The sequence below is a fragment of the Bemisia tabaci genome, chromosome 8, assembly GCF_918797505.1.
Source record: "Bemisia tabaci chromosome 8, PGI_BMITA_v3".
NCBI classification, from domain to species: domain Eukaryota; kingdom Metazoa; phylum Arthropoda; class Insecta; order Hemiptera; family Aleyrodidae; genus Bemisia; species Bemisia tabaci.
In genome coordinates, this window is record NC_092800.1 from 6,335,858 (window position 1) to 6,351,924 (window position 16,067).

The 16,067-nt window shown below is 41.1% G+C and overlaps 1 protein-coding gene across 3 annotated transcripts in view; it reads right to left on the bottom strand.

The window, feature by feature from the left end:
- The window catches only part of LOC109038002 (Homeobox protein abdominal B), a 221,080-nt gene that overhangs the window by 39,885 nt on the left and 165,128 nt on the right, over positions 1–16,067 (bottom strand). For all 3 annotated transcript variants that reach the window (XM_072303176.1, XM_072303177.1, XM_072303178.1), the window contains one exon: positions 1,470–1,553. The gene's annotated coding sequence lies outside the window, so the exon portion shown is untranslated. The remainder of the gene's footprint in view (positions 1–1,469; positions 1,554–16,067) is intronic.

Here is a 16,067-nt window from a genome sequence, read left to right on the forward strand (position 1 = left end):
CCCCCACTGCCCAGGGATTTTCGACTCCCCTGAACACACTATCTTCAATTGTCCTCAATTTTCAACAGACCGAAAGGAACTGGAGGACAAGTTAGGCGAGCGTTTCACTGTAGTTTCTTTCCAGAAGCAAATCACCAGCTCCAAAGAAAACTGGTCATCTATTGGAACTTTCCTGAAAGCATCCTTGACCGCCAAGAGGAAGACTCTCGACCAACCAACCCCCTCCGATGTATGCCAGACGGCAGTTTCCGGGGCCGCAAACGGATCTTAAAACTTCCTCTTCAAGGAAGTCCTGCCCTTAAAAACTAGCCTCTTATCTCTATTATCTTGTTCTTTTCTATTTTTTCTTTTGAGGCCTTAGTCCCTATGTCTTTACTTTTTTTTTTTTATTATCAATTATGTTTTCATTTATTGTATGAACAGAATTTTTTGTACTAAAGTTTTATGCGGCAAATAAACAAAAAAAAAAAAAAAAAAAAAAAAAAAAAGGTGGAAAGTTTCAACCCACAGGCAGATAATTATTACGGATGGGTGAACAGTTTCAAGGGCAATCTGCCCCGGCATATACATTTAATGACCCCTAACGGCCCTTTTACCCGATGCAAGGCACCCTGGTTCCGATGGCTTGTATTAGCGTTAGAGCACGTCCAACTTCTTGTCGGAATCCGTCAAGCTCCATGAGGAAAGCTGAAAACCGTTTCTCGAGAATAATTTCTGCCCATAGGAAGAAAATTTCTACTCTTCAGTAGAAAGTTTCTCTCGATAGGTAGAAAGTAAACTAGAAATAAAAACATGATGGAAAGCTCAACGAATAGGAAGAAACATGGCAAGGCCTCAGTCGATATCGCCACTTTCATACCCGAAAATCGTCACATAAATCACCGCCAACTCTCAGGACGTGAGTATTCAAAATTTAAACCTCTCAGCGAACCCCTCACAACAACCCCTCATATATTCGGGGGAAAGCGTAAAGCCTTAAGACAAACTAGTTTTCGTATCTGGGACGTGTTTTCGACACTCGTTGAACACGCGCGCGCGGGAGGATGAAAATAAACCGCGCTACCCTCGGAAACGCGCTCGGGGCTAGCGGCCCGGGGGGGGGGGGGAGGAGGGGGCTTTTTGGTAGCGAGACGCCTGTCGTGCGGAACAGCAGTTTCCTCACCATAAATGTTCGGGCGCTAAAAGGAACATGACTTACAAACCGGGGCCCCTAAATCACGTCGAATGGAACTTCCATCAGAGCACGCGCCGAGCTGCGCTGCCGCAGCATGAACCGATGAGAGAAATTACACAATTTATTCGGTGTTCAGCGGGCTGATTATTGGAATTGATAGACAAAGAAGTCATGTGAGTATGGAGCTATCCGATTGGTTGAAAAGGTGGTTCTTATAGACTAAGGTAGAAAACTTAGTATGATTCATATTACAGAACAACACAAGAGGCTGATTAAAAAACGGGCTAATTTGTACCTGTTAACGGGATAGCAGCGTTCTAAAGAGTCCACGATGCAGTTTGTTCCGATTCACTGCGGCAAAACGCAGTACTGCATACACCTGTAACAACGAATTTCCTTGAATGAGGGAAAGACACTGAAATGTTTCATTACATTACTTAGTCGTGTTTTTCTTACAATGGGTTAACTACACTGGAAAAAAAAATCTTAAATTTGCCGCCAAGAAGTATTTCTTCTTAAATCAAGAATTTTGCTGGTTAATATAAGCTAGAGTCCCTTTATACCCAGAGTTAAGACAACTCGATTATCAGCTGACTGGCAGCCGGCCTTGGCTGGCCATGGAGGCCGAAACGAGTGCACCCAAACGAACGATTGAGGGATAAGGATCAGGAATCCTGCGATGTCTGTCACACAAAAACAACAACATCAACAAATTGATCAATTAAAAAGAAAATGAGATTGGTTTGTGAATAATTTCTTAATCTATTTTCATTTTAGACCGATGGAAATAACAATTTACTCTTGATAAACCACAATTAGGTAATATTTTCATTATTCTTGTTCACATTCGAGGTACCGCCATCTTGGTGCACTCGTTTCGGCCTCCATGAGCGAGAACCAATCAGAATTGGATTTTTTTTTAGGCCACTTTCAGCCCAACCAAAAGTGAGTTGTCTTAACTCTGGGTATAAAGGGACTCTAATATAAGCTACTTTTTTGCTGAACCCAAGCATTATTTTTCTTGAATCAAGAAAAAGTCAGCTTAAAGCAAGATAAAGAAAATTCTCGGCGGCAAATTCAAGAATTATCATGCTTGATCCAAGCTACTTTTTTTTCAGTGTACGTTGGTCACAGAATCGTGTTTTAATGCTTGATTTTTGTATATAGATCATCTGAATTTTCAGAAAAAACAGCAACTATCTGAGTTCAGTATTAACTGGAGTATCGCGCTTTGAATAATTCGGTTTATGAAATTATCCGCCGCGGTAGTGACATCCTACCCTTGGTATCTTCCCTGTTGCTTTCATCCGAGTTTCACGCTGAGTAGAGTAACCAATGATAATGTGTGTATCTGTGACAAATGAAAGCGAGGTGGAAGGAACCAAAGCTATCACTATCGCAGTGCTTGACGTCAAAAACCAAACTTTTGAAAGCGCGATATCTCACTTAACAGCGGACGTAGAAAGTTGCTCTGCGGACAAGTCTTATTTTGTCTAGCTGATCTACAACAATCAAGCATCAAAACACGATTCTGTGACTGGCGCAATACTGGCTCATTTTACGCAATTTCGAGTCCCCGTATGAACATGTGAGAGGTCAATTAATTGAACTACATATTGCAATTAGGAGTTACAGATTCTGGTCAAGTTTAAAAACAACGTATGTACGATTAGTTTCCCTGTGCTCATAAGTGTTTTTCTAATGAGCCAGAAAGTTTAGTTCCAAATTGCAAAATGCAGTACAATTGGTGAATTGATTTATCAAAATATTTCTAATTTAAAACGTAAGAAAAAGAGTAACAATCAATGAATACATGAACAAAATTCTAAATAAATCCTCTGACGTAAAGATGTGCTATATTGCGGTATTTTTGTGTTTGTTTTTTTTTTTTTTTTTTTTTTTTTTTTTTTTTCTTCAACTGAGCGGTTTAAAATGTTGCGCCCGTGCAACCGACTTAGTAATGAATCTCCGGGAGTATAATTCCAGCCCCAGGCGCGTAGGCCAGAATCCCTCGCGAACAAAAGCGCGCGAGATGGCAAAATCCAATTTTGCTCGAATTCAAATTGAAAACGCGGAGCGAGGGACCTACACGCACAGGGCCCAACAACGCTGCCAAAATCTCGCAAATACTCACAAAACCTAACTTTTTCACTTTTGAAAATCGAGATTTAGCTGCAGATTCGGCAACGAGGGAGGTATGGGGGTGGGTATCGCTTCACCCTTGCTGCTGTTCAAGTATGCATGATTCACTTTTATAACGTTCATCTCTCTGGCGGGGCCCGTGCCCGGAAGGGGATGCCGGATTGTCGAGAAAGGGATTCAATGGAGTTTAGTTCGGGGGATGGAAAATAAATGTGCACTTATGACAAATCCGACAGGCTTGTCGTCCGTCCAAAAATGGCGTCATTTGCCACAGCGAAACGCATATTTTTGAGTTACAGCAAGCGTGCTGATGCGGGGGATGAGAATAAAACAACGCTGCAAAATTTTCCAGGTGGAGAACACCTCTGGTATAATAAAAAGTATAAAAAAAGAATATAAAAGGGCCTAAAAAGATGATTTATCTATTCATAATTTAATAACACAAGTTTCATTGATACAAAGGTGAGAAAATCAACGCCAAAACAAGAAGAAAAAAATAGAGGAATGATGGTCTAATTCTTTTTAAAAAAAATTCGTTGGTACTTCAAAGTGGGTTCGCAAAAGTGTGCGCTGCGTTTTATGGTAAGTAGAAGCGTGGTAAAGGGAGAGGAGGAGTCCGTTCCAATATACTCGAAGGTTGTCTTCATCTTGGAGAAACCACACACGTAAAAATACACGTACATACACGTAAAAATTGTATTGCTCTATACGGGAGTACTTAAATACCTGACTTCGAAGTATTTGTCAAAACTTTTTTCTGATATGGAAAATTGCAGGAAAATGGATTAGAAAGTGAGAAAATGTACCACCTTTATGACGTTATCTGGTGGCATTTTCTACTCGTATTTTAGCAGTTTCAGTTTCTTGTCATGTCTCCTGAAATAATTGTTCAATTTAGAGACCAAGGATATTCCCGTGCTCAGTTCTCTTAGTAAATACATCCTAAACATGAAATTCACCGCATTTCAGACACCTGCAAAGTCTCCATTAGACGAACCTTCCAGAGGGATGAAAGTCAAATAATATTTCCTGTGCGTTCCTCAATATAATAATTTAGAATGAGTTAATTGCTCGGCAACACTGCTGCTAGGTGCAAAAGGGACTGGCGTGGAGGGCGCGTGATATCATAAATTCAATTCTATCTGGCGCGAGCATCAGCGCATCCTATGAATACATTTTCTGCAGCAGATTGCCCGTTTTTCGTGAAAAAAATTCATTTTTATTAGCTTCAATAGGAGAGCAAGAGAATTCCCTCTCGTTAGCAGCAACTGTGTGTCAGTGCTTCCGTAACCCCTACTGTCTGGACTTCTCTCTGATACATTGCAGTTTATTAGTCACGTGCTCAAAAAAAAATGAACGTCCGATCAGTGAACGGGTAGCAGAGAAAGGATTCAATGATAGGAAGGGAGAGGGCTGGGGGTTCAGAAATCTTTAAAAAAAACAAGGACAACGGGATTAGAAAGCGACGACGGAGCGGTGAAAGCGTACAAATCTGCATGGGTGGGAACGAAGTTGTAACGGAAGATTTTTGTCAGTAGGGATATTTCTGAGGTGGCTGTGACTTTTCAAGTGTATACGTGCATCTATCAGAATAATAATTCTCAGTTTCCATGTATATAAATGGATCACATTTAGCAAAAAGGAAACAGCGTGATTACCGTGTTGTAAAAATGTTACTTCTTCATACTCAAAAATCTCTCAAAAAAGCAAATTGTTTTTTCTTACGAACAGAAAATTGTTAATTTCAAAGAAAAATAGTTGTGTAAATTTGAATATATTAAGTATTTTTAAGGGGAAAAAGGAGATACACGATTTTGAAAACACTGTAATCGCGCTGGTTCCTTCTTGCTACACGCGATCCAATTCATGCGGACTTGCGTACTGCAGAAAAAAGCAGAATGTTTAGCGCGTGGGTTTTATATATCAGCGGATTGAAACTGAATCCACTCTGATCCGCAATCAAAACGCAGTATTTAATTTCTTGTTGCACATCCGTTGTTTTTTGAGACATTCGAGGTAGTATTTAGAAAGTGTAGTCCATGACAGTGTATCACATTGACGAGTCCTGTTCACATTCACCAGTCCTATAATTACGCTAGCGAAGCCCAATGCGCCTTCATTTAGATCGAGTAGGCAAAAAACCTACCTTCAAGTTCATATAGTTGCATGTTCGTTATAAGATAGAGTAAGATGTTCTATTGCTTGCCCTGGGAAAGTGACCGCGAGACACCAGCAAGGTTACTTCCAAGTTTCATTTCGTCGTTCCCCAGACGAAAGAACTACCAGTTATACATTTTTTTTCCACGTAGAATTTCGAAGAAAATTCAGTTGCGTCAGGTAAACTGATTCGCTAACTTCCCCTCAAGAAACAGTTAAAAAGAAGGAACTCTCCTGCGATTGCTGGTTAAGAAAACGGATAAGTCGAATTCCCCTTATAGGTATCGGAAAAAATAATAAACTCCCGCGACCGCTGGACAACCAATTGGACGTATTTCTACCAAACGGAACTGTGTGCATTGAGAAATGAGTCCCGAGACCCATAAGAATGCATGCATAACAGGGCTCACGTGATAATGCACATAGTTTAGTTTGGCAGAAACACGTCCAATTCTGGTGGAGGAGCTTGGCGCATCGGGTTGGGGCATCTCTAAATTGGACCGGAGCGGAGGCTTGGCTCGACAATGTCATTACACGCATTAGGGCTCGGATATTTCGAGGAAAGCTGAAAATTGACCCGCCGCGCCGCGAGGCCGCGACCGATCTAAATGGACGAGTTAGCTTTGAATACTAATAAGGCTTCAAACACAGCCATGCGCCTAGAAATCGCTTAATTAAAGGAGATGGAATACGAATGGCTTGATAAATTCCACCGGGTCCAGATATTGAAAGCCGAGATAAATGTCGAAGAGCGCTGAGTTGTAGAGCGAGCCACCATAGCGGGCTCCTCCGCCAATCTGAGTCCGCATAATTCCATCGTTACGATAATCATAACCTCCAATCCAAATTGAGCTCCGCGGCCGTCCACCATTTCACTTTCGTAATGGTACCCACTCTCCGAGAGCGTGTAATTTCATTAAATCGTAAAAAAAGTTGGTGTTTTTTGAGGTCTCTAATAAAATCGTGATCTTGCTTCTTCCTCTCCGACGACAGGAGAGAGGACTATCTTCGGAAAGAACAAATAAACGGGGGAGAATTGAAAGACGCAGCATTAGGGCATCTTAAAAATTCACGCCTTGGCAAGATTTCGGAAGTGAAACAACTTCCCTCAGAGCAAGGAAATGAATTGGGCGTGCTCCGGAACACATCGATCTAAGAGGCCTTAAAATGATCTATTTTAAAGTCGAACTCCCAGCCCCAATATCACTTAGGAAAACTGGATGTTAGCTTAGACTGCAAATACTATTGCCGCTCTGATTTGATGCCTCCCTCCCGTGTTTAATTTTTTTACTATTTTCAAGGAAATGATTAAAAAATAATTTGTGATTTCTCTATCGATTTCAGGTCGTAAATGTGTGAAAATCATGAGGCTCACATATTTGGGATTTTCATAGGTCAGCACGATGACCGATGAAAATCAAAACTTACACAGGAGCAAAACTTTTCTGCTCCTGAGGAACAACCTTCTGCTCCTGGGCAGAACTTTTCGCTTCTGAGAAACAACTTTCTGCTCCTAGGCAAAAACTATCTGCTCCTGAGCAAAAACGGAAAGCTTCGTTACAACGAAGGCAAACGTCAACACTTTTCGCTCGATATATCTCAGGGACGACGATCAGGAATTTTTTAATAAAGCAATTACCAGTTCTAAGGTTTATTGGCCGCAATGAAACTGCAATTCTTAGCCTAAAAGACATTTTAAAAAAAAAGTATCCCATTCTTCCAAGTCTTCCAGGTCAAACACTTCTCTGGATATCATGAATTCTTCAAGAAATTAAGGATTCTAAGAAATCTCATCTCACTCCAAAATCGGGATGGCGCCCTGTAACTATTCGTCTCAGAATTCAGAGGAACGAAAAAAATTGAGATGCACTGAAAGCAGCGCCTGCATTTCGTCCAGACTTAGCGCGGATAAACCCAGAAAGGAAGAAGCTTCTGCGGTTCGACGAGGATATTTCCAGAAGAGGAGAGTAAAGATTAAAGAGGACAAAAACTGCACGGCGAAAATGTAGCGCCGCCTCCCCGCTGTCCTTCATTCCGGGCTCCTCGGAGAGGCTAAATTAAATCATCAGTTTCAAAGGCGGCCACTGGCCAGCAGGCTCGGGGGATCGAGTAAATTTTAAAGACGAATTAGAAGGATTCCCCGGGTCGTAATTTATGTTGATTCGACGAAAATAATCCCGGGGCGAAATTTACAACGCCGTTAAGGCCTGGAGGAATGCAGATTGGGTTGCCAGCTTTGGCGCCGGTTCCGTCAGAAAATCGCGCGACTAACCCGAATTTTAATCCGCTTGTCTCAGGTGGACTTGATGCGAACTTTTGCTACGGCCGAAAGAGGAGTTGCATCTTTAATGAAAAAAAAAGAAAAAAGGAGTTCGGTTACGTGAACTGAACTTTCCTCAGAATCTTTAGAAAAGTTTTCTGCTTCAATTTATTCCACTTCATAAGTAGAGAATTTGCAGAAGAATTTTAGCGAAAACTACTGAGTGAAGTGAACACGAGGATACCCTTGGTTCATGAATTGAACAATTATTGGAGAACATATGACAAAACGATCTAATCTGCTAGAATACGTGTGTTTAAATGGGAGATGCCGCTAGATGACGTCACTAGGCTGTGCTTTTTCTCACTTTTACATCTAGTTTCATGGTATTTTCCATATAAAAAAAAAATAATGAAAATACTGTGAAATCAGCTCTTTAAGCACTTTCAGACGACGCAATACAACTTTTTCGTGGAAAGTCTCCATTCCTAATATTGGTGAAATGATCGATTCAGTTCCAGTTTGAGTACCAACATTTGAAAAGCACACAAAGCAATACATGTTCTTGATCTCTTGAGGTAATTTCTCCTAATCTTGTCGCTACCTTGACGTAAGAACGTACCTAGATTTTTACGTGAGCCCTGTTCTCTATATGACTCCATACTTTTAGGGGCTCATGTGGGAATAGAGATACGTTCTTACGTCACAAGAGCGACGATGTGTGGACCTGTGGCTATGCATAATGCGTTTCATTCCTCCATGCTTGGTCGATCCTCAACGGGTGTATTGAGAAAAATCTAAGAGGGAAAAACTGGCAACTTCCGACGAGAAAAGCCGGAGGCGGGGCCCAATCATGAGCCACCGATTGCATGCGAGTCTTTTAACAATTCTTCCCATAAGAGCATGGAAAACGGTCTGACGACTTCATTAGTGACATGGGCAACCACTCGCTCTTATCTTCATTTAAACTTATTTATGGGCTCGTAGCTTACATTCATTCAATACGACTTCTTATACCCCTCCTTTCTTCCTCTACTCTCGTCTCCTGTTTTTCGATCTCCATATTATTTTATTTTTTAAAATAAAATCTCCTCATTTCTCTTTGAAATCAAAACACAGTGCGGGAGAGGGGCATGCAATGCCTCTTTTCATTTGTGCTGTAGGTTGCTTAGTTAGGGAACGACCTTGATGTTTTTCCAACTTATCACGAAGAATTTCCCGCAGTAGAATTTTTCTCGGAAAAATAATTGTATGGAGGAAAATCTCGATTTTCCAGAAATTGGTAGGTAAAGGGGGAAAAAAGTCCCTTCTCGGACTATAGCGCTAAAAATTAAAGTCTTCTAGACGGAACCAGAGATTGTAGTTCTACTTTCTAATTGCAAGAGAAAGTCCATTTAAGGGGCTTGGAGGACAAGGCGCATATTAGTGCAGTTTATGAAAAAATCGAGATAATCATGAACTCGACTAAAACTAGTTTGAAAGTTTATTCTGTGGAAAATTCAAAAGTAAAATCTAACTTTAAAGCATCAAAAAGTGAGTTTAAACTTCCTTTCCGCCATAAGACTCTTTGTAAATTTCAAACTTAAAACACGTATTTCTCAAAATAGCAAAAACTGCATTTATGCGCCTTATCCTCCAAACCCCTCATTTTGTTCTCTTGGTGATCGCTCTCTACAAACACGACGACTTAAATCAGAAATCAGAAATCAGAATAGATCAAAAGCATCCCGAGAGATGAGAGGAATTTCCGCCGAGTGAGACCGGGTTCTTTTTGAGCCGTAATCGGACATACCTGACACTTTTTAGGTTCGAGCTCTTCCCTGCAGAGGTAGGTCTATCCTAATTAGGTGCAAGCCGACCGGTAGCGGCTGCTTTTTTCTACACCACTCACCAACCTACTACCTTAACTCATTTATTTTTATGTATCCGATCTTTCGAGATGAGCGGCTGGCGATGTTGGCGGAGCGTTTTTCCCGGTGACCTTTATAACATCCGCAGGAGGGCAGAGGAATTCGGTTCTGGAATTTGATAGAAAGTCCGTTACTTTTAGACTGTGCGGAAGTTCATATATATTTAACCAGAACTCTCTAAAAAATATCCAACACATTATAAAATAATTCAGGAGAGTCAGGATTGCCACAATTTCTTCATCTTAAAATTCCCTGACTTTTAACCTGACTCCAAAATTTGACTTTCGGACAAAAGTTCCTTGTTTCGAGACCAAATTACGGACAAATTAGAAGCTGGTTAGAACATAAGAAGCCAGCAGTTGGAAGATCGGTGATCGTTAGAAATATAGAAGGAAGGACCGGAGGAAAATGGGAAGGGAACATGCTCATATTTGGAAAATATTCACGAGGAATTCAACTCAAACTGCAGATAATGTTTTGTAATTTCACAAATTTTCTAAGTGAAGCCCCTCTGACTTTCTTGCACCCCCTCCCCCCTCACCCGTTCGAAGTGTCTGGATCCGCCTACGCCTAGAGTCAACAAACGCAGTCTACAATGGAACAAGTCATGATTGAGAGGGATCAGACGTAAAATAGAAACTTTAAACCTTAAATCTTCGTTCTGATAAAACGTACACTGGAAAAAAAACACATTGGATCTAGAGTCCAGACTCTTGAAAACATCGACTAGAAAATGGACTCTTGATTCAATCGGATTTAAGCTTAAATCAAAAGGAAATTCGCTCAAATTAAGAGACTTGGTTCTTGATTTAAGCTTAAATCTGATTGAATCAAGAGTATTTTTTCTTGTCAATGTTTTTAGGAGTCTGGACTCTAGATCCAATGTCTTTTTTTCCAGTGTATAATAGGCTTAACGGTGATTCCATTAGTTACATCGTAAATTTTTTTAATGAGATACCTTTCATAAAGCATGAGACGTAATAAACGTCAAAATCTGTAGTTGGAATGCAACAATTTGCACGCACTTCATGTTGAAATCATGATCTACAATACTTCTGAGCCGTAAACTCACGTATGTGCAAGGGGAAACTATAGTACCTACGATGCTCCTAGAAAAAGTCAAAAATTGTGGTTCCGAATTGCAGAATGTAGGTAATTCATTTGGACTCCATTTTGCAATTTGGATCTATAGATTCTAGCCCGGTTTAAAAACAACGCATGTGCCATTGATTTCCCTATGCACTTAAGTGTTTTTCCAGAAGAGCCAGAATTTACAGTTCCAAATTGCAAAATGCAGTCCATTTCATGTCCGAATTTTCTAAACGACTTCACTGTGCGACGTAGTGCTTAATATTCCTCTCCCTGGATTAACCGAACTTTTGCCTTATTTAACCTTCATTGGTGAGAAGAAATCATCACTCTACCAAACTAAATGAAAAAGCACGATCAGAATCATCTAAATCAATAAGCGAGCCGAAAACAGCAAGTTAAACTTTCGTCCCCACGCAGAACACCGGCAAGATAGCCGCGAGCCAATTGGAGCGTGATACAGCGCGGAGCCCGCGTCGCGTTATTGATTTCATTCGCGCCGCGGGTCTCGGGGGCGTGGCGCCGGGCGAGCGCGCGGCGGCGGAGGGTGGGGCCCATCACCATGGCAACGCAACATGGCAGCGCGCGCTGGGCCGCCTCGGCTCGCCGCGACCTGCTCCTCGTCTCTGCCGCCCTGATACTCCGCATGTTCAGAATGCAATATTATCAATCGGAATTCCTCGGCGAAAAACTCGCGGGCTCCGCGTTTTCGAGTGCCAAAATGGGCCCGGGGCCCGCGGGGCCTCCGGGGGGGCCCCGGCGGCTCCGCGGACCCCCGCCCAAGAGCTGGACTCGGATAGGCCGCCGATTCGGCGCGCGGTCCATTGCCAAACTTCTGCGAAGCCCGCCAGTGCATTATTCGCCGGCCGCTGCGCCGAGCCTTCTTGCGAAGCGTGCGTTGGCCCGCCTGCCGAATCCGCACGCACCGAGCTCACGCCAGCCGCCGTCGCCATGACGACGCCCACCGCCAACTCTACCGCTACGCACAATTCACACGCGCTTTTTTCCCGTCTTTTTGCCTTTTCCCTACTTTTTCGTATTCACACCTGCTCTATACGTAGGATCAAATGCATACTGGAATTTGCCGGGCCGCGCATGGAATCCAGCCTCATATCTGCCCGCGAATTGCCATCATGACGTCTTGATTTCGGCAGTACCTTACTGACATTCCATAACGGCGTGAGCTGCATCTATCCAGACTTTAACTCGCGGCGACAGAATATGATAAATGTAAAACAGCATACATTATTAATTTAACTAAATATTGCAAAAAAAAGGTGATATGATGAGTTGCATTTAGCATATGCAACTCCATAAAAATCATCACTGCATATTAGATGTGCAAATGTAACAAGATACACAGAGCTGGACTAATCAATATAGATGCACCCAGTGCAGAGAGTAAAAAATGCAATATCCGGAAAAAACACAAGAGAAACTTGGAGCTTTGTAGGATGGGGGGAGGGAGGGGTACTTAGGGTAAATTAGCCATAGGTGTGACTGAGCTGAGTCATACAAATGCATTTGTATATCGCGACATAAATGCATACAAGAAAACATAAGTAAATAGCGTATTCACTGATTTATTCTTGATATTTTCCATCGGTAACACAAAACTGCATTAAATTGGCGTATATTGCATAAGAATCCCGTGGAAACACCCTAAAAACGACCTATGTGCCATACGAAAAGATAGTGCATTGTTTGATAGCTGCAGCGGGCGAGGAACGGCTTGAGCGCGGGCCGGCGAGCGCGCGATGCACCGCTCCGCGGCGAGGTACCTCGGCTGGATGGCGGGGACGGGGAGAAGTGCATTCTCGGATGCACCCGATGCACTCTAGGAATAGGAATAGACCGGGTTGGTCTAGCTCTGACGTCATGCCGCCTCGTCTAGGATCCGGCCCGAGAAGTATTAGGAGTCGAGGAAGACAGGCGATCGCTCGGCGCCCCCGGCGCGCTCCCGAGACGCTATCAGGACGCCCGTCGATAGCGTCTTGAAGCTTCGAGATTTCGATATTTTGTGTGGTTTTGAGTGAGACGTTCGATCTATCGAATCGATGGCGCACAATGAAATGAATGAGATGCCTTGAGAAGAGATCGTACACGGCTTTTAATCTTTCAAATGCGAATTTTCATGTTTGCTTTAGTGCTTAAAAAAATTTGAGGGATGCTTAAGCTTCGAGATTTGAGATTCGATATTTTGTGAGATTTTCAATGGAAGGTTCGATTTATCGAATCGCTGGCGCACAATGAAATGGATGAAATGAGCCTTGGGAAGAGACTTACACGGCACTTTAAATTCGAATTTTCAAGTTTGGTTTATGCTTGAAAAAATTTAGAGGGTTGCTTAAGCTTCGAGATTTGAGATTTCGATATTTTGTGTGATTTTAAATGGGATGTTCGATCTATAGAATCACTGGCGCACAGTGAAACGAACTTACAGTAGAGGTTGGACACATGTATTTCATCTTGAAAATGTTTCTTTCATCCTGAAAAAAATTTAAAGGGATGCTTGAGCTTCAAGATTTCGATATTTTGTGTGATTTCAAATGGGACGCTCGATCTTTCGATCGCTGGCGCAAATCGAAACGAGTCTCCGCTGGTGGATTTTTTTCTTAAAATACAAATTTTGATGTTCCGTCCTTATAAACATTTAAAGGGAGGCTAAAGCATTGAGATACGAGAATTCGATTTTTTGTGTGAGCTTAAATGGGGCGCTCGATCAATAGAGTCGCTGGCGCACAGTGAAACTAGCATTTAGTCGAAGTCAGACATGTAAATTTCTTATCTTAATTTTAATGTGATCTTTATATAATCTTTTTTCGGATTTTTATATGCTTCGTTGAATCCTTATAAAATTTAATGGGATGCTTATAAGCTTCAAGATTTCGATATTTTGTGTGGGTTAAAATGAGGCGTTCGATCTATCAAATCGTTGACGCACAGTGAACATATGAGCCCTCAGTAGAAGTCGTACTTGTTAATTTTACCTTAAAATGCGAATTTTGATGTTCGATTCGTCCTTAAGAAAATTTAAAGGGACTTTCAAAAATTCGAGTTTTCGATATTTTGTATGATTTTAAATGAGATGCATGATCTATAAAATCGCGGGAGCAGGTACGAAAGGGATGCGGGAAAGATTCATTTTATTTTGGAACACATATGCTTTCAGATCATGGGCGAAATTGCCCCCCCCCCCCCCCCTCTATATTTCCATTATATGATTATCCCTTCTCCTTTAGTGTCATTTCTGTTTTTTTTTTTTTTTCTTTAGTTTAATATGTGTCCTTTACTGCAATGACACGTCATCATCTATTTTTTTAATTTTGAAGATGCACTGACTGAAGTGTCATTCCTCGTCATGCGTTTATTTTGTTTATTTTCCTACGGTTTAATTTTATTATTTATTTTAATCTTTCGATATTTAAACTCCAAATTCTCGAATACCAAAAGCCTTTGTTGAACTTCTCAAAATAAATCTAGTTAATTTCTTTAGTCTTTTGTTCATTTTTTAGTTCCTCATTACAATGGTTCCTTCAATATTTCATATGTGTAATTATTTTTATTCAATTTCTCCAAAGCTGCCATTTATTTTGTTTCGTCTTTCCTTTCTTTTCTTTTTAGCGCAATACTTGTGTTCATGAGGATTAAAGTAAGATTCATTAAAAATTACAGTAAGATATGATATTTGTAAACAAATAAGTCAGCAAAATATCGGTTATCTGTATTTAATTTATTTAATATGTCATTGAGAATGGCTTAAAATTGCTCTCGAGAAGCTCCAATTTTCAAAATTGTTCTGGGGACGGTAAAAAATAAGGAAAAATGAAAATATGTTGAAAGGAAACAACATAAATTTGAAAATAAAATAAAATTCATGGTAATTAATTTTATGCAGCTGGGAGAGTCCCCTTCCGCCCACAAGTTCTGTATCCTTTTGTCCCTCCCCACAGAAAATTCCTAGTTCCACCCGCCATTCAGATATTCGAAACTCGAACAGTGCTACACCGAAGCTCCTTCTAATGTTGATGATTTTAACTCCCCTCGGCAGAGAGGATCTACCAGTCCAGGTCAAATAACTATATCCTACCAGGTGCTACACAACAACGGCATTCAAATATAAGTTCAAGCAAAGTTTGATTCATTTTCCAAACATAGCTTCAGGAACAGTGCCTTAATTAATTCGGAAACTAAAATATGTTTCTCCGTCGATAAAACAAAATTGCCGTTATGATTTAACGCTCCTTAAGATTTCGCGAATCAGCGAAGGAAAATTCTGAATATTTTGGGCAACGCTAGGAGCATTTTCACAGGAGTAGAAGCACGACAAAGTTGCACAATCTTAGCAACGCCAGATGGACATGTGCGCTTCTTCAAATTGGTCGTTTATTAATCCAGAAAACCTTTCCTGTTAAGTTATTCCAAAAAGAAATTTTGCGACAAAGGCGATGGCGGCCTCATCCAGGTCCGTTTGCCTCTCTCAAGTTCAACGTTGCGAAAAAAGCATTGGAAAGTTCCCATGCTTTCGATTGGTCGTGGGCGTTCGTGATGTCAGTTGACTATACATTTCAAGTTCAATATGGCCGTCGGCCGTGATATTTACGATGAACATTGCAGAATTAAGCTGTCCCATTTTAGGTGACAATTTTTGTGAATTTTTTCAATCAATTTAGTTGCTTTCGGAAACACTGTGTGTTTTTTTTTCAATAGAGATTTATATATTTATTCATTTCTTTTTGAGATATTTTCTAATTCAAATTTCTGGGTTTTTAGGAGAGAAACGATGAGCACTCAAATAATACACGGGGCCAAAAATGCTGGAGAGCGGGATTCACTGCAAATGTAAATAAATAAAAAAAAATTAAAGAAATGGTACATGTATAGGGCCCAAAATCAAAGATCAGTATTTAACACACGTTGGCTGGTGAATTACTTGTTCTCCGGGATATTTTCCGTTCATTGATAAATAAGGTTTCCTACTAGCTAGACATCATGCGCTTGATTCCACAGAAAAAAAGGGGGAAAACGAAAAAAATAAAAATAATAAAGAGACAGAGGGAAGAAGGCGGAATAAAGATGGGCGCAGATCGTGTGCGGCATAAAACGCGGTTGGATAGCGCCTGTTCATCGTCACTAACACAAACGAGCTGGAGATGTAAACCAGAATGTTATTTTGGGCAAGTCTCTCAGTGGAGCCCTTTCCGATGATAATGGACCTCCCGCCGAAAGTATTTTCGAACAGGGAACTTTCGGCGCTTCTGGGCCACCAAAGAAGGAAAGCAGAATCCGGAATACTAACATTTTTCTTAATCGGGAATTGTGTGAGAATGTTTCA